Below are 23,096 nucleotides of genomic sequence, written 5' to 3'. Positions count from 1 at the left end.
CTTTACCTCTTTCCCCACCACCACCATTCAGAAATGACATGTCAATTTGTAAACACCTTCAACAATCAGGTCTCTTAACAAAAAATAATAGCCTTCCAAGCAATAACAAGAATCCAAAATTTGGGTTAAGAGGTTCCAAATGCCTCTTAGCTACAAATAGGGCCCACCTTTATAATCAGAGGCCAGCCAAGTCATTAAAATCAAATCTCAAGTCCACATCTTTGCTCTGGGCACTGTACTTAACTGAGTTTTTTCACAAGGTTCTTAAGATTTGAAACTACAGCAGACATTTCCTAAAGTTCGGTTGGACATTACATCGGCAATTTATTCGGTTCAAGCTTTGGTTGTTTTTTTTTTTTTGTAAGGATAAAATCATTTTAATGGATAGAATGATAGTGAATAAGCACTGGCATACAGTTGGAGCATACTTAAAGTATTTTTAAAGAATTAGTATGAAGTTAGAGGGGGTAGGAGAATTTTTTTAAGAATACAATAAATATCAATTAAGAAGCATTTATTAAACCCTAGCTAAGTGCCAAGCACCATACCAAGTGGATAAAACTAAGACCAGAATCACAATCCCTGCCCTTAGGGAGTTTATATTCTAATGAGGGAAACAGCAGGCAAACAAATACACAAGTCTACAGTGAGAATGGGAGGAAATCCTGAGGGTGGGGGTGGGGGTAGGGTGGACTGAGGAGAAGGTCACCAGGGAAGACCTCCCACAGAAGGTGGTGTTTGAGCTGAGTCTGGAAGGAAATCAAGGAGGTGGGGACAGGGAGTATTACAGGTCTGGGGGCCAACCAGGGCATGAAGTATGATGGGAGAACCCCAAGGAGGCCAGTGCCACTGGATCCTAGAACAACACAGAAGGAAGGAAAATGGACAAGATGGCCACTTCAAGTTCTCCTCCACTACCTCTATTACTCAGTAACCTTTCTTCCTTTGGGCCACAGTAAACAAAGCACTCGGCCTGATGTAAAGAAGACTCAAATTCAAATCCAGCCTCAGATCCTTCCTAGCTGTGTGACCCTGCACAAGTCACTTAACCTCTGTCTGCCTCAGTTTTCTCATCTGTAAAATGGGGATCGCAACAGCATCTACCTCCCAGGGTTGTGAGGATCAAATGAGGTAATATTTGTAAATCGCTTAGCATAGTGCCTGGCACATAGTAAGCACTATAGAAATGTTAGCTGCCATAATAATCATCATCATTGGTATTATTACTGAGGTTCATATAATCTAGACAGCTAGGTGGTGCTGCAATGGATAGAGCACCAGGCCTGGAGTCAGGAAGACTCATCTTCCTGAGTTCAAATTTGGCCTCAGACACTTACAGCTATGTGACCCTGGGAAGGTCAACTAACCCTATTTGCCTCTGTTTCCTCATCTGTAAAAATGAGCTGGAGAAAGAATGGCAAACTACTCTAGTATCTTTGCCAAGAAAACCCCAAATGGGGTCATGAAGAGTCAGACACAATTGAATAACCACCACCATACAATCTACACCTTCCACCCAATCAAAATTCTGGTAGCTGTCTCCCCCCCAATTCTCTTCCTCAATGAGTTCAGTGACTGACTCACAGTCTTTCTCTCCTTTCCAACTCCTGCCTTCACACTAGGAGACTTTAACATACATATTGACTCTTCCTCAAACACCCTAACCACTTGATTCCTATTCACTTCCCATGAGCTCCTCCTTCACTCCACCTCAGTCACATACAAAGATGGGCATACTCTTGATCATGCCATCACTCACAAATGTACCACTGCTGTGTTCAGGAATTCTGAATTTCCCTTATCTGACCACAATCTATTGGCTTTTCACCTCTCCGTCTGCCTTCCTTTACCAAACCATAATCTTTGTCTGAACTGTGACCTCCCATCCCTTGACTCCTCAATTCTCTCCCAGGCCATCTCCCCAGCACTAGACACTCTCTTATTCTCTGCCCACCTTGACCCCTTGGTGAACCAATTCAATTCTACACTGGTGTCCTCTCTTGAGTCCCTTGTCCCCCTACAATATTGTTAATTAACCCAGCCAAGTCTCAGTCTTGGATCACTCTCACCGTTCATCAACTTCACTCTTACACATGTGCAGCTGAACAAAAATGGAGAAAATCACACAACCATTCTCAGTGAGTCCACTACAAATTGACATTACATAACTGTACCTGGGTCCTCACTGTTGCTAGGCAATCCTACTTATCAGTTCACTCTCCCACTCTCCACAGCACCTTTTCCAAACCTTCTCATCCCTCCTCCAACCTCCCATGGCTTCCCTCCCCCTCTCCTCCTCTAGCTAAGAACCTTGCCTCATACTGTACAGAAAAAATTGCAGCTGTTCATCATGAACTCCCTCTTCTCCTCTCTTTCTCTCATCTCCTATCACTCAGATGCCTTCTGCCCCTCTCTCCTCCTTCACTCCTGTCTCACATGAAGAAGTGGCCTTACTCCTCTACCTATTCAAGTGATCCCATTCCATTCTGTTTCCTACAACAGATTGCCCCCTTGGTCATCCCCCACACTTTTCCTTATTTTCAATTTCTCCCTCTCTACTGGCTCCTTCCCTCCTGCCCACAAACATGCCCATGTCTCCCCCATCCTCAAAAAACCTTCACTTGGTCCTTCCATCCCTGCTAACTACTGTCCTACAACTTCTGTTCTTTATGGCTAAACTCCTAGAAAAGGCCATTTACAATAGGTGCCTCAACTTCCTTTCTTCTTGCTCTCTTCTTAACTCCTTACAATCTGGCTTCTGACCTCATCATTCCACCAAAACTTTTCTCCAAAGTTACCAATGATCTCAGTTACCAAATCCAATGGCCTTTTCTCAGTCCTCATTCTCCTTGACCCCTGTGCAGCCCTGGACACTGCTGAACACGCTCTCCTCCTGGTTTTCCTCCTACATCTCCATCTGTTCCTTCTCAGTCTCCTTTGTTGGATCCTCTTCCAGATCATGCCCTGTAACCATGGGTGTCCATCCAGATTCTGTCCTGGGCCCTCTTCTCTTCTCCATGTATACTACTTCACTTGGTGATCTCATCAGCTCCCATGGATTTAATGACCATCTCTACACGGATGATTCTCAAATCTACTTATCCTGCCCAAACTCTCTGCTGACCTCCAATCTTGAATCTCTAACTGCTTTTCAGACATCTCAAACTGGATGTCCAGTACACATCTTAAACACATGTCCAAAACAGTTATCTTTCTGCCAAAACTTTCTTCCCTTCTATCTTCCCTATTACTGTAAAGGGCAGCACTATCCTCCCAGTCCCCCAGGCTCAAAATCTAGGAGTCTTCCTGACCTGCTCACTCTACATATTCAAGCTGTTGCCAAAGCCTCTTAATTTCACCTCTGCAGCATCTCTTGAATATGCCTCCTTCCTTCCTCTGACACTGCCATCACTCTGGTAGTGCAGGCCCTCATCACCTCGTGCCTTGATTACTCCAATAGCCTACTTCGGGATCTCCTTGCCTTAGACCTCTCTCTCTCCAGTTCATTCTCTACTCTGCTGTCAAAGCTATCATCTTAAAATACCTTTCCTTCCCCTTCCCTGCCCCCCACCCCCAACTTCAGTGGCTCCCTATGGCCTCCAGGAACAAATACAAAATGCTCTGTTTGGCATTCAAAGCCCTTCTTAACCTAGTCCTCTCCTTCCTTTCCACTCTTCTCACATCTTACTCTCTGACAGGTACTCTTTGATCCAGTGACCCTGGCCTCCTGGCTGTTCTATGAACAAGACATTCCATCTCTGGCTTTGGGCATTCTCTCTAGCTGTCCCCCTTGCCTGGGATGCTCTCCTTCCTCCACTCCACCTACTGACCTCCCTAGTTTCCTTTAAGTTCCAAGGAGCCTTCCTCAACCCCTCTTAATTCTAGTGCTTTCCCTCTGTTATTTCCTATTTATCCCATGTATAGCTTGCTTTGTATATATTTGCTTGCATGTTGTCTCTTCTATTAGACTGCCTTTTTGTCGTTTTTGTACCCTCAGCACTTAGCTCAGGGCCTGGCAACGTAGTAGGTGATTAATGAATGTTTACTAATTGATTGACTAAAAGGTTGGAAGGGAGACAGGTAGTAAAGTGCTTTAAAAGATAAAAAAAAGATTTTTTATTTGATCTTGGAGGTGACTGGGAATCACTGAGGTTTGTGGGGGTGGGGAAAAGGTGACATGGTCAGAACTGCTCTTTAGTTCCCCAATTGATAAATAGTCAAAGGATATGAACAGGCAGTTTTCAGAAGAAGAAACCAAAGCTATCTATAGTCATATGAAAAAATGAACTAAATCACTACTAATTAGAGAAATGTAAATTAAAACAACTCTGAGGTACCACGCCATACCTATCAAATTGGCTAATATGACAGAAAAGAAAAATGACAAATGTTGAAGGAGATGTGGGAAAGTTGAATCACTAATGCACTGTTGGTGGAATTGTGAACTGATCCAACCATTCTGGAGTGCAATTTGGAACCATGCCCAAAGGGCTATAAAACTTTGTATACCCTTTGTTCTAGTAATACAACTACTAGGTCTTCTGTATTCCAAAGGGATTAAAAAAAAAAAAAGGAAAAGGACATCTGTACAAAAATATTTATAGCAGCTCTGTTTGTGGTAGCTAAGAATTGGGAAATTGAGGGAATGTCCATCAATTGGGGAATGAACAAGTTGTGGCATATGATTGTAATGGAATACTATTGTGCTGTAAGAAATGACAAGCAGCACTAATGTGAAAATATGTTTAATATGAATGTAAATGTATAGCCTATATCAGATTGTGCCCTGTCTTGGGGAGGGTGGTGGGGAGGAAGGGGGAGAAAAATTTTAAACTCAAAAGCATATGGAAGTGATTATTGATAAATCAAAAAAAATTAATAAAAAATAATAAAAAATAAAAAAAAGAAATGACAAGCAGGATGATTTCCAAAAAACATGGAAAGACTTATGTGAACTGATACAAAGTGAAGTGAGAAGAACCAGAACATTGTACACTGTAACAGTATAATGATTAACTGTGAATGACTTAGCTATTCTCAGCAATACAATGATTCAAGACAATTCCAAAGGACTCATGATGAAAAATGTTATCCAACTCCAAAGAAATATCTGATGGAGTCTGAATGAAGATCAAAGGATATTATTTTTCATTTCTTAATGAAATGCATTTTTTTGCAGGTTTTTTGGCTTTTTTTTTTTTTTTTTTTTACAACATGACTAATATGGAAGTGTTTTGCATGATTGCACATGTATAACTTATATCAAATTGTTCACCATCTCAGGGAGCGGAGAGGGATGGAGAGAATGTGAAACTCAAAATTTGAAAAAATGTTAAAAATTGTTTTTACATGTAATTGGGGAAAATATTATTCAAAGAAGATATAAAATAAAATCCAGGTTAGTCAGGGTTGAGGTATTAAAGGTAACACCCACTATTATGTCAGAAGTAAAAAAAAAAAAAAAAAAGGACTGCTCTTTGGGCACTTTGACAGCTAAGTGGAATGGACTGGGGGGGAAACTTGCAGCAAGGGTTTCAATATAAGGTTATCTGTAAAATTCTAGATGTGCTTATTAGATTTAGTCAGATGCTTAAAGCATCTTTGATGAAAACCTTTGGCACTACAAAATAGAAGTTAACTTAAAGTATAATGTGATCATTTCAATCAACTCTTTTGTGGCTCCACTCATAACAGCAGTAAGTTCTCTGACCAAAACACCCATCTTTGGCTACCAGTGCCCAATATGAATTGTTTCCTCAATTAGAATGTAAGTTCTTTTCAGGGAAGGGAGTGTCTCCATCTTGTATTGCTATATACCTAGGACTTAGCATAGTATTTAGCACACAGTGTCTTGGGCTTCCTTCCTCAATGTGTTATTCTTTCCTTTATTCTCATAGCTTTTTCAATCAATGACAAAACTTTGCCCTACACTGGAGTAGAGACTATGGGTATGGAGGTGATACTGTGTCCACCTCTGAGGTCTGTGCCAGTTAAGCACAAACTCTACAAGGCTTATCAACTATGAGGATCAGTTTACTTATAATGGAGATAGGACAGGTTTATCACTAAATTGGTTGCAAGGAAAAACATCTTTCTGCCATAGCAACTGTTTTTATAACAAATAAGCATAGTTAAGCAAAACAAATCCACACATTGGCCATGTCCAAAAATATGCCTCGATCTGCCCTCCAAATGCATCAGCCCTCTCTGGTCGTGGTCAGCATGTTTCATCACAAATCCTTTGCAACTGTGGTGAGCCACTGTGTTGATCAGTCACTAAATCTTTCAGAATTGTCTTTTTTTTTTTTTTAAGGCAATTGGGGTTAAGTGGCTTGCCCAGGGTCACACAGCTAGTAAGTGTCAAGTGTTTGGTCTGAGGCTGGATTTGAACTCAGGTCCTCCTGACTTCAGGGCCGGTGCTCTATCCACTGCACCACCTAGCTGCCCCTGAATTGACTGTCTTTACAGTATGGTTGCTATTATATCAACTGTTCTCCTGGTCCTGTTCTTTTCAATTTGCAACAGTTCAGACAGGTCCCCCAGTTTGTGTGAGACCATCCTCCCCATCATTTCTTACAGCACAATGGCGTTACCCATCACCTTCATAAACAATAACTTGTTCAGCCATTCCCCAATTGACGGGCATCCTCTCAGTTACGGATTCTGTGCTTTTCTTTGTGTTTTTTTCTTTTAATTTCATGGCAACTCCTAAGCCCACTAGCCAAATTGAAAGGGGGGGTGTCTCCACAACATTGGCAAGAAGCTATAGACAGCCCTTTCCCTCAGCATCTCAGGATTCTTCCCTTTGGACTGGCAGGTGTGGCCACGGGAAGAGGCAGGAAAGGAAGGAAGGAGGCTCCGGATAAGGGTGGGGCCTAGTGACCTCGGCCCTGGCGCTCCACCTCTTCCCGCTCCCCTCACAGGCCCCGCCCCGCAGAATAGAGAGAGGAAAGGGGGAAGGGAGGAGGAAAAAGAGGAGGGGGATATTGGGGGGGGAGGGAAATTGGAGAAGGGGGAGGGGGAAATGGGAGAATGGGGGAGGTGGGAGAAAGAGAGAGAGAAGAGGGGGCGGCTTACTCCAGAGCGCCCCAATGGCGAAGACTGCCAGGGAAGCAGGGTGGTCACCTACCTCGGTGGCGGCAGGGCGGCCCGCCCGAGCGGCCCCAATCGGCGGCAGAGGCTCGCTCGGCCCTGCTCGCTGCGCTGACGGCCCGAGGGGAACGAGGGAGGTACAGAATGCGTAGGTGCGTGCGTAGGTGTGGGGTGGGGGTGGGGGGGCATATACACTCGAAGGGGGAGAGGCAGCGGGTGCCGTTTGCGCGCGCGCGCACGCCAACGACCAGCCGGGCTAATGGCGCTTTCGTCCGTAACTGAACGAAACAACCGGGGAGGGGCGGGGCGAGCTGGACCCCAAGCCGAGATCCGAGCTGGCGCCCGGGCTACGCAAGCGTACTTCCGCTCGCGGCCTTCTGGGAAAGGGAATGGGGCGGGGGGGGGGGGGGGCGGGGGGGGGGGGGTTCCCCGGGTGCCGCGGGCGGGGGGGGGGGGGGGGGGGGGGGGGTGCCGGCGGCGTGGTTCCTCCCGTTCCCCGCCTTCTCTGAGGTTACAGTGCATGCTGGGACTGGTAGTTTGGGACTGCGGCCCTTTTGCCTTAGAGGCAGCCATAGGGAGTGGTCCTACTCGCCTGGCCAAAATCAGTCCCCTGGCCTCACTCAGTTGGGCTGGACCTCTGGGTGATCTAGTGGTTGAACCTCTGAACTGTTAATCAGGAAACCCCACTCACTTGTTTGCTTCGCCTACTGTATTGCAGAAAGCATTTATCTCACTGTTGACCTGGATCATGGATAGTGTCTAATAACAAACTCATACAATGCATGATCAGTCAACAAGCATTTATTAAGTGCAAGACACTGTGCTATACAAACACAAAAAATAGTCTCTGCCCTCATAGCTGTTATATTCAGTGACTGGGACAACATGTATAATATAGATGGAGACAGATAGATAGATAGATTATGAGATAAGTGCAAATAAACCGATCCATACAAAACATCTACTAAATGGCTAAAAGTCCATTTCCCTTCCAGACCCCAGAAATCCTTCCAGTATCTGGACCTAGGAATTCTAAAGCAAAGTACAACTGATTCTTCCCTTGAGCAGGCAAAAGTGTAACAATAACAGTTCCCTCAAAAGGTTGGGCACTCAGTTTCTATCAACAATAGACTATTAACAATAGCCATTATGTACCCATTTAGAAAACCCTGATTCACGGGCTGTGATCACTTCTAGGTGCTCAAGTATGGAATGCTGAATTCAGTGTGAACATGAACTTGGGCAGGTTGGGGATTTGTCTGTTTTCTGATAAGCACCTCTGACCCAGTCTGCCTGCTGTTAAAGCATCATGGAACAGGGTTAGTGGACTGAGTGACAAGACTGGGCAAGGACCACTACCTGCACTGTACAAGTAGCCAACAACCCAAAGTAGAGGCAGCCTCAGAGTTCATTGGCAAGAGCCCAATGGCAAAAGAAAAGCCCAGGGAAAAGACAAACACAGAGATTGACCCCAAAGCATTGTGAAATGAAAAAAGCCCTAAGTAGAATCCAGTATGACAACAGCCAGAGCCAGTGCAAGGACCCAACAAGAAGGCAGTCTGTTATGAGCAGAACTGAAAACCAATACATTGGACTGAGAGATGCCCAAGGAGTAAATCCCAAAGAGAACAACCCTATAAAGCCAAATTAAGCCTAGGAGTGATAGTTTTTGTTTCCTCTTTGCCTAGGCTTTTCCACTTAATTTCTTTTTTGTCTTATTACTATAGCTAGTATTTCTAATATAGTCTTGAATAGTAATGGTGATAATGGACATCCTTGCTTCACCGCTGATCTTATTTGGAAAGGCTTCTAGTTTATTTTTCCCTTGCCCTTGGTTTTAGCTAGTCTATTTGTTGTTTTTCCTTCATGCTTGAAGAGGACCAGAATGACATCGCAATGTTAGGGTCAATGTACAGCGTGTCTGACCATTAACGAGTTTAGAAGACTACCAGAAGTCAGGCACAAATAGTTTATATGAACATTCAGGATGGCGATATCTTTAAATCTGCATATCTCACATTTCTTTTGAGCTAGTTTTATTCTTCTTTGCACTTAGAGCACAGCACTTTCTTTGATGCCAGCATGCTGTGCTGGATAGTTCTGTGCCAGTGTTTCCCTTGTCTTACAATCAATACTATTTTATCCTCATAATTTTAAGGAAAGCTCCATTTATTCTTATGCTGTCTAGTGTTTTTTAAACGAATGCATATTGTACCTTGTCCAATGCTTTTACTGCATCTTTTTCTGCATTTTTTGTTTGAAATAATCACATGATTTTTGTTGTTTTTATTGTTAATGTGACCAATTATGTTTATAGTTTTCCTAATATTGAACTGGCCCTGCATTCTTGATATAAATCCAGCCTGGTCAGAGAGCATGATCTTTGTAATATATCTCTCTTGTCTCCTTGCTAATATTTTATTTAAATTTTTTGCATTAATATTCATTAGGGAAATTTGTCTATAGTTCTCTTTCTCTGTTTTGAATCTCCCTGGTTTAAGTATCAAAGACACAAGAACACAGAAGGAATTGGCAAGACCCTTTCTTTGCCTACTTTTTCAAGAAGTTAATATAGTTTTGGAATTAACTCAAATGTTTGGTAGAATTCTCTTATGAATCTATCTGGTCCTGGGTATTTTTCTTTCGGAGTTTACTTATGACTTGTTTAATTTCTTTTTCTAAGATAAGGTTATTAAGTATTCTATTTCCTGTACTATTACTCTGAGTTATTTATGTTTTTGTGAATATTCATCCATTTCATTTAGGTTGTCATTTTTATTAGCATGTGGTTGGGTGAAATAGCTTCTAATAATTGCTTTTATTTTTTTCTTCATTTGTTGTGAATTTACCTTTTTCTTTTTGATGCTGGTAATTTTTTTTATTCTTTCTTTTAAAAAATCAAATTAGTTGCTCCTAGGTTTTATTTATTATATTGTTTTTTTTTAACTTGCAACTTTGTTAATCATTCCTTTTGTTTTCAGGATTTCTATTTTGGTGTTTAATTGAAGATTTTTAATTTGTTAGTGTTCTGGTTTTTTTTTTTAATTGCATGCCTGATTCATTTATCTGCTTTTCCTCTTTTTTATTGACAAACATATTTAAAGATCTAAAATTTCCCATATTTACTACTTTGGTTACATCCTACAAATTTTTGTATATTGTCCCATTATTGTCATTATCATTAATGAAATTATTGATTTGTTCTATAATTTATTCTTTAATCCACCTGCTCTTTAGGATTATGTTATTTAGTTTCCAATTAATTTTAAATTTTGCTTTAAAGGCCCTTTATTTAATATAATTTTATTGTATTTTGGTCAGTAAGAGATACATTTAATGTATTTGCTTTTCTGCATGTTAGTGAGCTTATTATGCCTTAATACATAATCAATGTTTGTGAAGGTGCCATGCAATCTGGGAAAAAGTATATTCCTTTTTATTTAGATGTTATATATGCCATTTGGTGTATATATGTTTAGCATTGATGTTAATTCATTATCTATAGTACCTTTTAGCAAAATGTAGTTTCCCTTTTACTTAGGGCTATTTTTGTTTTTGCTTTATCTGAGATCATGATTACCATCCCTGTCTTTTTTACTTCAGCTAAAGCGAAATAGCTTCTGCTCTAGTCCCTTATTTTAACCCTGTGTATACAGACAGTTCTCACTTTATGCAAGTGGACCTGTTCTGTGGGGAAGGGAGGGAGGGAAGAAGGAAGGCAAGAAGAGAACTGTGCACCCATAAAGAGAGGAAGCCAGCACATGGTTCAAAGATACGTGAGGGCCAGGGACAGAGAAGCAAGAGCAGGAGGAAGAACACACGGGGGCTGGGGCCAACCACTGGGGACCTGGCTGGAACTGAGAGGAAGAACACATAGAGGGCAGACATGTGGGGGCCAGACATAGACACAGATAGGAGAGGATGGTTGATATTCGGGGGCTGGGAACAAACACATGGTACCCAAGCACAGACAGACAGAAGACAGACACATGGGAGTTGAAACAGGGCAGTCTCCTCTTTGGGCGCTGGAGGTCTCAAGCCAAAACCTGATCCAATGGTGGTGGTCTTCATTCTTCTTTCACTTGGAGTGGTTTTTCTCTTAGGTTTTTTGTTTTTGTTTTTTTTTTAGTAGGTGGGGTAAGAGGCCAAGGAGCACTGAGCTGAGAGGCAGGAGTGGAGAGAGCATAGTACTATACAGTAAAGTTAACATAGAATTTTTTTTTTTGGAATACAGATTTCTTTCAGAATTCTTTACCTAAAGTCAAATTTGCATAATACAGATTTACATAAAGTGAGAACTGTATATTTTTTTGTTTCATGAGTGTTTCTAATAAGCAATATATTTTAGATTTTGATTTCTAATCCATTCCTCTATCCTCTTCCATTTTCTGTGTGAGTTCATCCCATTCACATTCATAGTTATGATAGCTAACTATTTCACTCCATCCACAACTCTTATACTTTTCCTTCTCTTTTCCCCAACCCCTCTTTTAGAATCTGTTGTGGTTCTGACTAATGCCTCCCTTAATCTACCTCTTATTCCTCTCCTTTCTCTTAACACATTTCCCTCTTATTTCCCTGTTGTCTAAGATATTTTTGTATATATTTGTGTGTGTCTTCTTCCCTCCTTTAGCCAGTTCAGATGGAAGTGACATTCAAATGTCATCTGCTCCCTCCCACTGCCCTCTCTTCATAATCTCCTTTCTGCACAATCCATTTATATGAAATAATGTCCCCATTTTTCCTCTCCCTTCCCTCTTTTCTCAGTGTGTTTCTCTTCTCCATCCTTTCCATTCTTCTTTTGAGATGATCAAAACATGGCAGAATCACTCTCAGTTCTTGTGGCTAATTCCTTTATAATTCTTCATCATAATTGAGTTCTGAGGGGTTATATGTATCATCTCTCCATATAAGAGTGTAAACAGTTTAACTTTGTTTAGTCTCTTATTATCACTTACTCATATTTACTTTTTTTTGGCTGTTGTTGCTTCTTTTGACTCTTTTGTTTGTATGTCAAATTTTCTACTCAGCTCTAGTCCCTCTCCCCTCATAGTATTATACTTAGTTTTGCTGGTTGGTTATTTTTTTCTTGTAAGCCTAGCTCTTTTACCTTCTGGAATATTATATTCCAAACTCTGTTTCTTCATGGTGGTGGACGCTAAATCTTTTGTGATCCTGACGGTGGCTCCTTGGTACTTTAATTCTTTCTTTCTGTCTACTTGCATTATTTTCTCCTTGACCTGGAAGCTCTGGATTTTGACTCTAATACTCCTGGGAATTTTCTTTTTGGGGTTTCTTCCAGGAAGTGACTAGTGAATTCTTTAAATTTATACTTTTTTTTCTGGTTTTCAGATATCTGGAAAGTTTTCTTTTTTTATTTCTTTTTTTTTTGGGTGAGGCAATTGGGGTTAAGTGACTTGCCCAAGGTCACACAGCTAGTACGTGTCAAGTGTTTGGTCTGAGGCCGGATTTGAACTCAGGTCCTCCTGACTTCAAGGCTGGTACTCTATCCACTGCGCCACCTAGCTGCCCCTTCTTTTTTGATTTCTTGAAACAAAGTGTCTAGCCTCTTTTTTATGTTCATGGATTTCAGGTTATCCAGTGATTCTTAAATTCTCTCTCTTTGATCTGTTTGCCAGGAAGCTGTTTTTCCTATGAGATATTTCACATTTTTTCTATAATTTTCTTCTGTTTTTTGATTTTATTTTATTATTGTCTCATGGTATCATCAGCTTCCATTTAGCAAATTCTAATTTTCAAGGAGTTATTTTCTTCAGTAAGGTGCTGTGCCTCTTTTTCCAAGCTGTTAATTCTCTTTCCATATCTTTCTTCCTTAGCTCTTGCTTCTTTCCCCATTTTTTCCTCTACTGCTCTCATTTGGCTTAAAAATTTTTTTTTGCTCTTTTTTAAACTCTTTTAAAAAAAAACACTTTCTTTAACTCTTCTAGGAATCGTTGGTGTACTTGTGTCTAAATTGACTTTTTCTTTGAGGTTTTCTTTGTGGATATTTTGAAGTCATTCTCTTCTGTGCTTGTGTCTTGAGCTTCCCTATCACTAATAGTAGCAGCTCTTTGTAGTCAGGTTCTTTTTTTCAGTTGTTTGCTTGTTCCTCCAGCCTGTTTCTTGACTTTGGATTTGATATTAGAGTTGGGCTCTGTGCACTTGTGGCTGGGTGTGGGGGGGAGTGGTGGAGAGGATGTCTGGCCTGTGAGTTTTTTGTGCTCCAAAAGTGGGGTGATCTGGGATGAGGTTTGTTCACTGCCCTCCTAGTCTGTGCAAGTTCGTCACCCAGGTTTAAGTCTACTGACTTGTCCCTGGTTAGAAGTTTCAGTAGACTATTTCTGAACTCAGCCATTATCAGTTCCCTGGGAGGCTCTGCAAGTTTGGAATGACTAAACTGCAGGCTCCTCTTTGGTCTGGGATTTCTACTCTGGTTATTTCACTGAAGACTTATGGTATTGAGCTAAAGGCTAGAAATGGGCCAGAACTCCTGCTCCTGGGATCAGAGCCATACAGCTATTGTTTATTTCCAGAACTTCTTCCTTACTCAGTACACATCTGAGGCCTAAGCTACTGCTTCTCTCCATCCCGAATCTGTGACCCATAACAGGATAATGAGCTACAGAGCTGCCAAATGGAATCTGTTCTTGGACCCAGAACTTATCTATGGATGCTGGAATGTTCCCCACTGCTACATGCACTCATGGCCAGCTCCTGTCCCCAGTGTCCAGTGACCTCTCTGTCTCCCTAAGCTTCCTGACCTGGAAAAATGACTCACTATTACTTTTTCTCAAATTTCTTGATCAGAATTTTATCTGGTATGTTTTCTAGATCTTTGTTGAGGAGGTTTGCTGGGTGAGGTAGGCTAAAATACTTCTCACTCCATTGTCTTGACTTTACCTCACTCTCACAAACTAACCCTCAAACTTTCTTTACCTCCCTATTGCCTACAAAGATGACTATGTCTCTCCCATCCTGGAAAAAACTGTCACTTGATACTCTCATCCCCACTAGCTATTGTCTTATATTTCTTCTGCCCTTTGTGGCTAAACTCCTTGCAAAGGCAATCTATACTTTGTGGTGCTTCTACTTCCTTTCCTCTCTTCTTAACTCTTTGCAATTTTATTTCCCAATTTGTCATTCAACTGAAACTGCTGTCTGCAAAATTATTAATGATCTCTTAACTGACAAATCACTGATATTTTCTCTTTTTTGTAAATTTTTTATTCATTTTAAACTTAAATACAAAATGAGAAAAGAAAAATAAAAAAACATTTCCATGTACACAGCAGAACATAGGAGAGGATTCAATATAAAACAATAAATTTCTATTTCAAGAAAACCTATGTAATAAACACTACGCATTGTTTTTCAAGCTACCCAGCTTTTCTTTGCTTCCTTCTAGGTTTTCTTTTGTTCTCTGCTGTGTACTTTTTACTTTATTTATTTTTCCTTCCTCCCCCACCCCTGCCCTAAAGAAGGCTACAATTAAATGCAGATGTATGTATATATATACATATATATATACACACATAGATATCTACAAACATAAGCATACACACACATACACACACACATATGTGTAAAACCACACTATGTATATTTCCACTTGTCATCTCTTTCTTTGGAGGTGGTTAGCATCTTTCTTCACTGGTTCAAATCTTTCCATGTTTTTCTAAATCAACCAGCTTATCATTTCCTGTACCACAGCAGTATTTGAACACAATCACATTCTATCCAAGAAATTGTCTATGAAAGTTTCTTCCCAATTTTTTTCATTCTTTCTATTCTTGGCTACATTGATTTTATTTATAGAAGAAAATTTTAATTTAAAATAATCAAAATTATCCATTTTACACATCAATAATGCTCTCACGTCATAATACAGTTTAAAGTCTGATACTATTGAATTTTCTTCCTTTACATCTTTTTCCCCCTGGTTTCTTTGAAATTCCTGACCTTTTTTTTTCTTCCAAGTTAACTTTGTTATAATTTTTTCTAACTCAGTAAGATAATTTTTTGGTAATTTAACTGGGATGGCATTGAAGAGATAGATTAGGTAAAACTGTCATTTGAAAAATATTGGCTTTACCCACCCAGGAACAATAAATATTACTCCAATTATTTAAATCTGACTTTATTTGTATAAAAAGTGTTTTATGTTTATGTTCATGTAGCTCCTGGATCTGTTTTGGCAGGTATATTCTCAGGTATTTTATATTGTCTAGTTATTTTAAATGGTCTAAAATAATATTAAATAATATTGGTGTCACATAGTGTAGTTTCCTTATTTTTCTCTTTTAATTAAATCTATTTTAGCTTCAATTTTGTCTGAGATTATGATTACCACCCCTGCTTTTTTACATTAAAAATTCTACTCCAGCCCTTTATTTCATCTTTTTGTTTTTATTGTGTTTCCTGACAGCAACATATTGTTGAATTAAAATTTTTATTCTGTTATCCATGTACATTTAATGGATAAATTAATCCCATTCACATTTTAAACTGTAATTATTTGTTGTGTATTTCCCTCCTTCCTGTTTTTCCTCACCATCCTTCTCACCTTATTTATCCTATTTCTCCTCACTCCTCTAATTTACTTCTACCCACTACCTTGCCCTCCTATTCCTTAACCTCCCAACCCCTCTAAGAGTCCCTCCCTTATCCCCCAATCCTCTTATTTCTTTCTAAATTTAGAAGACTTTTATACCCTTCTAGATGTATATATTGTTCCCTCTTAAACCCATTCCTGATGAGAGGAAGGTTCCAGCACTACCAGCCCTCCCCCCACTAGATTCTTCTGGATCAAGTTTTCCTTTCATGCCTCATTTGTATCAGATAATCATTCCTTTTTAATCTCTCCTTATAGTTTATTTTTTTTTAGAATCACCTCATCACACACAGCTCAGCCCAAGCCTTTCTTTCAAACTACCCAAGTAATGATGATAGTCATAAAAGTACTGATAACATTTCCACATATAAGAAGTAAACAATTTGACCTTATTGAGTCCATTATAATTGGTCTTTAATGTTTACCTTATATTTCTCCTGGATCTTATATGTCAAATTTTCCCTTAAGTTCTGCTATTTTTGTCACAATACCTAAAAGTCTTTCAGTTTGTTAAATGTCCATTTTTTTTTTCATTCAGGATTATACCTAACTTTGCTGGGTAAGTTACCCTTGGTCATAACTGTAGCTCTTTTGCTCTACAAAATATAGTATTCTAAGACCTATGGTCCTTCAATGTGGTAGCTGCTAAGTCTTGTGGAATCCTTATTGTAGCCCTATGATATATAAATTGTTTTTTTCTTGTTGCTTGCAATATTTTCTTCTTAACCTGGGAGCTTTGAAACTTAGCTATGATGTTCCTGTAAGTTTTCCTTCTGGGATCTCTTTCAGGTAGTGATCAGTGGATTTTTTTCTATTTCTGCTTTGCCTTCTTCTTCTAGAACTTCAGGGCAATTTTCCTTAATAATTTCTTTCTTTCTTTCTTTCTTTCTTTCTTTCTTTCTTTCTTTCTTTTTCTTTCTTTCGGTGAAGCAATCGGGGTTAAGTGACTTGCCCAGGGTCATACAACTAGTAGGTGTTAAGTGTCTGAGGCTGGATTTGAACTCAGGTCCTCCTGACTCCAAGGCCAGAGCTCTATTCACTGTACCACCTAGCTGCCCTGATAATTTCTGGTAATATTGTATCAAGATTCTTTTTTTTTTTAAATTTTTATTGCACCTTTCAGGTAGTCTGACTATTCTTGTTATTGTCTCTCCTTGATCAGTTCTCCAAATCAGTTGGTTTTTTTTTTCAGAGATGTTTCACATTCTCTTATATTTTTTCATTCTTTTGATTTTGTTTTATTATTTCTTTGTGTCTTATAATGTCATTAACTTCCCCTTGCCCAATTCTAATTTTCAAGGAATTATTTTCTTTTTTAAGTTTTTGATTCTCTATTTTCAGTTGATTGACTTTCTTTTCATAATTTTCTTGATTTTCTTGGGTTGCTCTTATTTTTTTCCTAATTTTTCCTCAATCTCTGTCATTTGATTTTTAAAGTCTTTTTAAAATTCTTCTAAAAACTCTTTTGTCCTTGGGACCATTTGATGTTTTTCATTGAAAAAGGAGTGGCTTTTTTAGCTCCATTATCTTCCTCTGAATGTGAACCCAGATCTTTTTTATCCCCATAGTAGCTATTTATGGTCAGGTTCTTTTTCCTTTGCTTACTCATTTTAATTTTTTTTTGGTTTATTTTGTTTTTAGCAGCTATTAATATAATCAAGTTCTAGTCCTGAGGTATGGGGAATGATGCCCCAAGCCTCAGGTCTTTCTTACTGTTATTTTCTGGGCTCTGTCCTGGGGCTGCACCATGGGCACTCCTCTCTGCCCCTAGGCCACAACTGGGGACCCCAGCCACGCTGTGCCACAAATACGCCTGCTCTCTCCTGTGGCTGCAAACTACAGCTGTCCTCTCTGCCCTGGAAATGAAACAAGGAACTCTGCTCTTCTGCAAGTGCCCATAGCCAGCAGGGTCCCAGCCCCTCTGCTACTGCACTCACCAGGTGTGTGCTAGTTCCTTCTCCCTGCAGCCACAGTCTGGGACAAGTCTGGTCAACACGGCTGTACTTGGCTTCCCTAGACAGTGGAAGGTCCTTCAATCTTCTCCTACTCAACTGTCAGTCTACCCCCCCTTCCACCTTCCCCCCCTCCAAAGTCTGTGAGGTGAAAGTTCTGTCAGGTGAAATTTCCTGAGGCTGAGGTTGCCTCCCAATCCCCAGCTGCCCCCAGGGCTTATTGTTTGTTGATTCCCCAGAATTGGCCTGGAGGTATTTATACTTTACCCAGGCCAAACTTTTACCCTAAAGGCTGAGTCTTTCCTGGGGTCTTCTCAAGTAGTCTTAGGAGGACAACTGCTTTGCCCCACTCCTGTTTATTTCTGCTGCTCTACATTCTCTCTGAGGCAACGTTCTGTCTTATTTGTGGAGGAAATTTGGAAAGCCAGAAGTTTTCTGACCTACTCCACCATCTTCCCATAATTCTCTCCCACTGATATTTTCTCAATCCTCATCCTTCTTGACTTTGATACTTGTGATTTTTGAAATATATTTTTTGATGTTATAATTAGAATGATAAGACTCCAATATGGAGTCACTTAGGCTGTGTTCCTAATGACCATAAAACATATAGGCAATGATAGACAGTTTTGTTCTTTCCCACTGTTTTGACCAATTTTAACCCTGTGTTAAGCAGTTAGTGATCACAGCTTCTGATTAATAAAACTCTTGGCTGCTGCAGTGACCTGTGAGCTACTCCTTTTCTGCTTCAGATAGCCAACTCAAATCCTCACCCAATTTCTGCTCCAGATAAAGAAATTCTCCCCACCCAAGCCTGGTATCAATAAGTAACCCTGAGGACTTCTCCACCACATAGGGGTCTATTTAGGAATGTCCCCTCCCACATCTGGCATTGATTACTTATTCTTAACTAAGCCCATATCTCAAATACCTGCTCAAATCTCAATTTTGAACATATACTTTCCCCAACATGACTCCCTCTGCCTAGACTGGGTGAGTTTTTTGCGATGTAGAGCTGAACTTCTGTCTGTATTGTCATATAGATTATGTGTATGTGTTTTTTTTTTAGTCTGTTTGCTGTGCCACATAATAATAAAGCTCATGTTTATGCTTTCTTCTCAAGTACCAATTTTCTGCAAATCCCCAAACCCAGGTCTTTAATCCAAGCTTTGAAGCCAAATAAAGCAACCTTTCTGCAGCCTTTGACACTGCTGATCATCCTCTTTTCCTTTATAATAGTTCTCCTTAGGTTTTTGCAATACTATTCTCTCCTGGTTCTCTTCCTTGTCCAACCTCTCCTTCTCTGTCTACTTTGCTGGATTTGATGGGTTGCTTGTGCTTGGACCCCAACCCTAGGACCACACCTCTCCCCACCCCAAAGACCCTATCTCTGGCAATAACTCGTGAGTGGGCCCAGTGAGGCAAACTATCTCTCCCTGCTACAAGAGCAAGCTGACCTCTGTAGAATTTCCCTTGTATAAACAGGACTATCTTGTACCAGCAGAATTATCATGTACTGATTCCCAGAGTTATTGTATACATTCCAGAAATCAAGTCGTAGATATCAACTCTCAAGGCTCTCTTGCTACAGATGTAGACATACATCAGTACAGACCCCTTAGAAATCCCTCCCCCCAGGTCATGCCAGTAGTGAATGACACCTCTGCCCAAGGTACAGAAACTGTATGTTCATGACCTAATTAGCATACTTGGCACACCACTCACTGAATCTTTCCTATATAAGCTTTAGCATTACTACTGTTAGTTTGCAAGTTCCCTAAGGAGCTCTGCCCGCTATATTAGCATTATAATAAACTTTTTGCCACTTGACTTGGAACACTGCTTGAGTCCATGAATTCCTTCCAGACAACTCTGCTCTGAATCTCATTATTTTGGGGTCCCTGAACCCCTAAAACCACATCAGATCTTTATCCATGTCATACCTGCTAATAATGGGTGTCCCCCAAGACTCTGAACTGAGCCCTCTTTTCCCCTCTATATTGTTTTATTTGATGATCTTATCAGCTCCCACGGATTCAATTATTGGTGGTTGTTCAGTAATTTTTCAGTCATGTCCATCACTCTTCATGATCCAATTTGGAGTTTTCTTGGCAAAGATGTTGGAATGGTTTGCTGTTTCCTTCTCCAGTTGATTTTGTAGGTGAGGAACTGAGGTAAACAGGGTTTATTTACATATATGTAAATATGTAGGTGATTTAAGTGACTTGCCCAGGGTCACACAGCTATTAAGTGTTTGAGGCCAGATTGAACTCAGGAAGATGAGTCTTTCTGACTCCAGGTATCCTATCTACTGCACCATCTAACTGTCCAATTATCATCTCTATGCAAATGATTCTCAGATCTATTTATCCAGCCCTAACCCCTGTCCTGAACTCCAAGCTCACATCTCCAACTGCATCTCAAACTGGATGTCCTGTGGAGACTTAATGCTCAACATGTCCCAGAATGAACTCATTTGTTTTTCCCCTCAGGCCTTACCCACTTTCTAATTTCTGTTACTGTGGAGGGTATCACCATCTTCTCAGTCAGTTGGGCTCAGAACCTAGGATGACACCTTGACTCTCTCTCTTTCTTTCCACATCCAATTTGTTGCTAAGGTCTGTCCATTCTACCTTTAAAACATCTGTCATGTCCATCCTATTCCCTCCTCTGATCCTGCCACCAGCCTCACCACCTGCCTGGACTTTTACAATAGCCTACCGGTGAGTCTTCCTGTCTCAAATCTCTCTTTATAGCAGTCCATCCTCCATTCAGCTATTAACATCATCTTCTTAAAACTCAAGTCTGACCATGTTGCACATAATCCCACTCATCTATCCTATTCAGTCAATTCTAGTGGTTTCCTATTACCTTCAGGACATATATAGACAAATATAGAATACTCTTGTTTTTAAAACCCTTCTTAACCTTGTCCCTTTCTACCTTTCGAGTCTTCTTATACCTTTCTCCCCTCCATGTATTCTGTAATACAGTGATGCTAGCTTACTTATGGTTTCCTGAATAGAATATTCCATCTCTTGGCTCTGGCCGTTTTCACTGGATGGCCCCAAGTCTGTAATGCTTTCCTTTCTCACTTCCACATCTAGGCTTCCCTGGTTTCCTTCAAATCCCAGTTAAAGCCCTACCTTCTGCAAGAAGTCTTTCCCAGTCCTCTTTAATCTTTCTGGACTACCCCCAATTTATCCTGTCTCTTTCTTGTTTGTACATAATGGTTTGCATGTTGTCTCCCCCATTAGACTATGAGCTCCTTGAAAGGGGACTATTTTTTGTCTTTCATTGTGACCCCTAAGATTAGTGTAGTAACTGGAACATACTAGCCACTTGATAAGTGCTTGTTGATTGGCTGATCATCATCTAATGATGTCAAAGACTCCTCAACTCCTGTGTCTAATTTTTCAATTTTAATTTCTAATCTTTCCTTTGGAATTCAGTCTAATTTTAAAAAATCATGAGAAGTGGGGGCAGCTAGGTGGTACAGTGAATAGAGCAGCAGCCCTGGAATTAGGAGGTCCTGAGTTCAAATCCAGCCTCAGACGCTTGATACTTATTAGCTGTGTGACCCTGGGCAAGTCATTTAACCCCAATTGCCTAACCTCCCAAAAAAAAAATCATGAGGAGAAACAAAAGAAGAATAAAGAAAATCAAGTGAGCATAGATGCTCTATTTTTTTTTCTTTAATGTACTTTTAAAATAACAGTAGCAGGAAAGGGAATTTTATTTTATTTTTAAAAATAAATTTTAATGATATCTTTTGTTTTTATATCACCTGCATTTTCCAATGTATTCCTTTTCTTCCCCCCTTATTTCTCCTTCCCCCCATCCCAAAGCCATTCTTTTTAATAAAGAACAAAAAGGGGGAAAAAATTAGTTCAGCAAAACAAACCAACATAGTGAAAAAAATCTGATCTTATATGCAGTATTCAATGCCCACAATCCTTTACCTCTGGTAAAAAGGGGGATAGGCGGAAGTACATTCTTATATCTCTTCTTTGGGAGTATGCTGGGTCAGTATAATTTCACCTCCTTTGATTTTTGTTTTGTTGTTGTTCTTAAAAGCGCATATTAATGTGCATATTTAAATAATACATTTATTTTCTGAGAACATTGAGGAAATTGTTGATTTGTATTCCAAGGCCCTATTTCAGCTCTATCCCCAGAGTGCAGATTTCCCTCTCTCGGGAATACAATTGGTAGTACACTGCCAAATCAATTTAGTCATCTGGACTAAGGGTACTGTGGACCTGAAAGAGAAGAAAGATCTCCCCTGGGCACTTAATGGGTACTTTGTTGCCTTGAAATGTTTGTTTAATTAGCATAATATGCTTCCAATAGCTAGGGAGGAAAAATTAAGTTCATCTTGTCATTTCTAGGAGAGCTACAGCTACCAGATCTAAGCAAAGTTGGAAAGATGTCACCTTTGGAGGCAACCAACAAGACTAGGTTTACAAGGTTAGCTGAAAAAGGAGTGAGGTAAGAAGTGGGACCAAGTTAGCAAAGAAGCCAGAAGGTGGGATGAAGGTTTACATTTGGGGAGAGTCAGAGGTGGCATCTCCAATGATCATCGAAGAGATAGAGATAGAAAGAATAGGTCACTGAAGAAAAACAGAGAACATGTTCTAAGCAAAGGAAGAGTTGAAAGAGAAGTTAAAAAAAAATATATCAAAGAAGCTCAGGGATTTGTCCTTCAATCAATCCATTATTCAATAAATCGACAAGAATTCATTAAGGGCTTAGATTCTTAAAATCTAGCCACTGCTCAGATTTTTACAGTCTAGCCAATAGCTCACAGATGCTTAGATTCCTTAAGAGTCTGGCCAATATGGCGTATCTTCAATAAACTTTGTTTTTGGCTGAAAGAAGGCTTGGGTCAAATTCTTTCAGGCAGGACCCACATGTCATGATTTTGGGGTTCTAACACCCCTAAACCTCTGTACCTCATCATTTTGGTGGCCCATATGGGGAAACTGCCTAACCCCAAGTTCTTCTCTAGTGAAGACTGCAAGGTATGTAAGCCTCCCCCCACTTCCTTTCTTGCTCTGCAGTTGGGATTACTCTCCAAGCACTAAGGTTTGAAGGTGATTTTTGGGCAGACAGTTATGAGGCTGTTTCACACTCGGTCTGACGTTCTCAGACTCTTGGTCCACTGGGTCAGTTCAAGGCCATGGACCTGGGTACACCTTCCGCAGCATAGAGGACAAGGACGGACGCCCTATCTGGAAGTGTATACCCAATTCTGTCAATTCTCTTGGTGCTAGGGAATTGGGGAAAACTACAGTTGCTTTTTGGTTCCCTGAGGCTTACTTACTTCTTTCCCTCTACACCCCTGAATCCTCCTTCATGGAGGTTGCAGGGAAAAGTTAGAACAGCTAAAAATATCTTGGCAGATTCTGGAGGTTTTGTGATTGATCATTAAGGAGTTT

General features: G+C 40.2%; 1 protein-coding gene across 1 annotated transcript in view; it reads right to left on the bottom strand.

The window, feature by feature from the left end:
- The window catches only part of VAMP7 (vesicle associated membrane protein 7), a 67,450-nt gene extending 60,243 nt beyond the window's left edge, over positions 1-7,207 (bottom strand). The window contains exon 1 of the mRNA XM_027877613.1: positions 7,130-7,207. The gene's annotated coding sequence lies outside the window, so the exon portion shown is untranslated. The remainder of the gene's footprint in view (positions 1-7,129) is intronic.
- Between the last annotated feature and the right edge of the window lie 15,889 nt (positions 7,208-23,096).

Source organism: Vombatus ursinus, unplaced genomic scaffold (genome assembly GCF_900497805.2).
Source record: "Vombatus ursinus unplaced genomic scaffold, bare-nosed wombat genome assembly UNPS02004276.1, whole genome shotgun sequence".
In the NCBI taxonomy this organism is placed as follows: domain Eukaryota; kingdom Metazoa; phylum Chordata; class Mammalia; order Diprotodontia; family Vombatidae; genus Vombatus; species Vombatus ursinus.
This window is presented reverse-complemented; position numbering and strand designations above follow the sequence as displayed.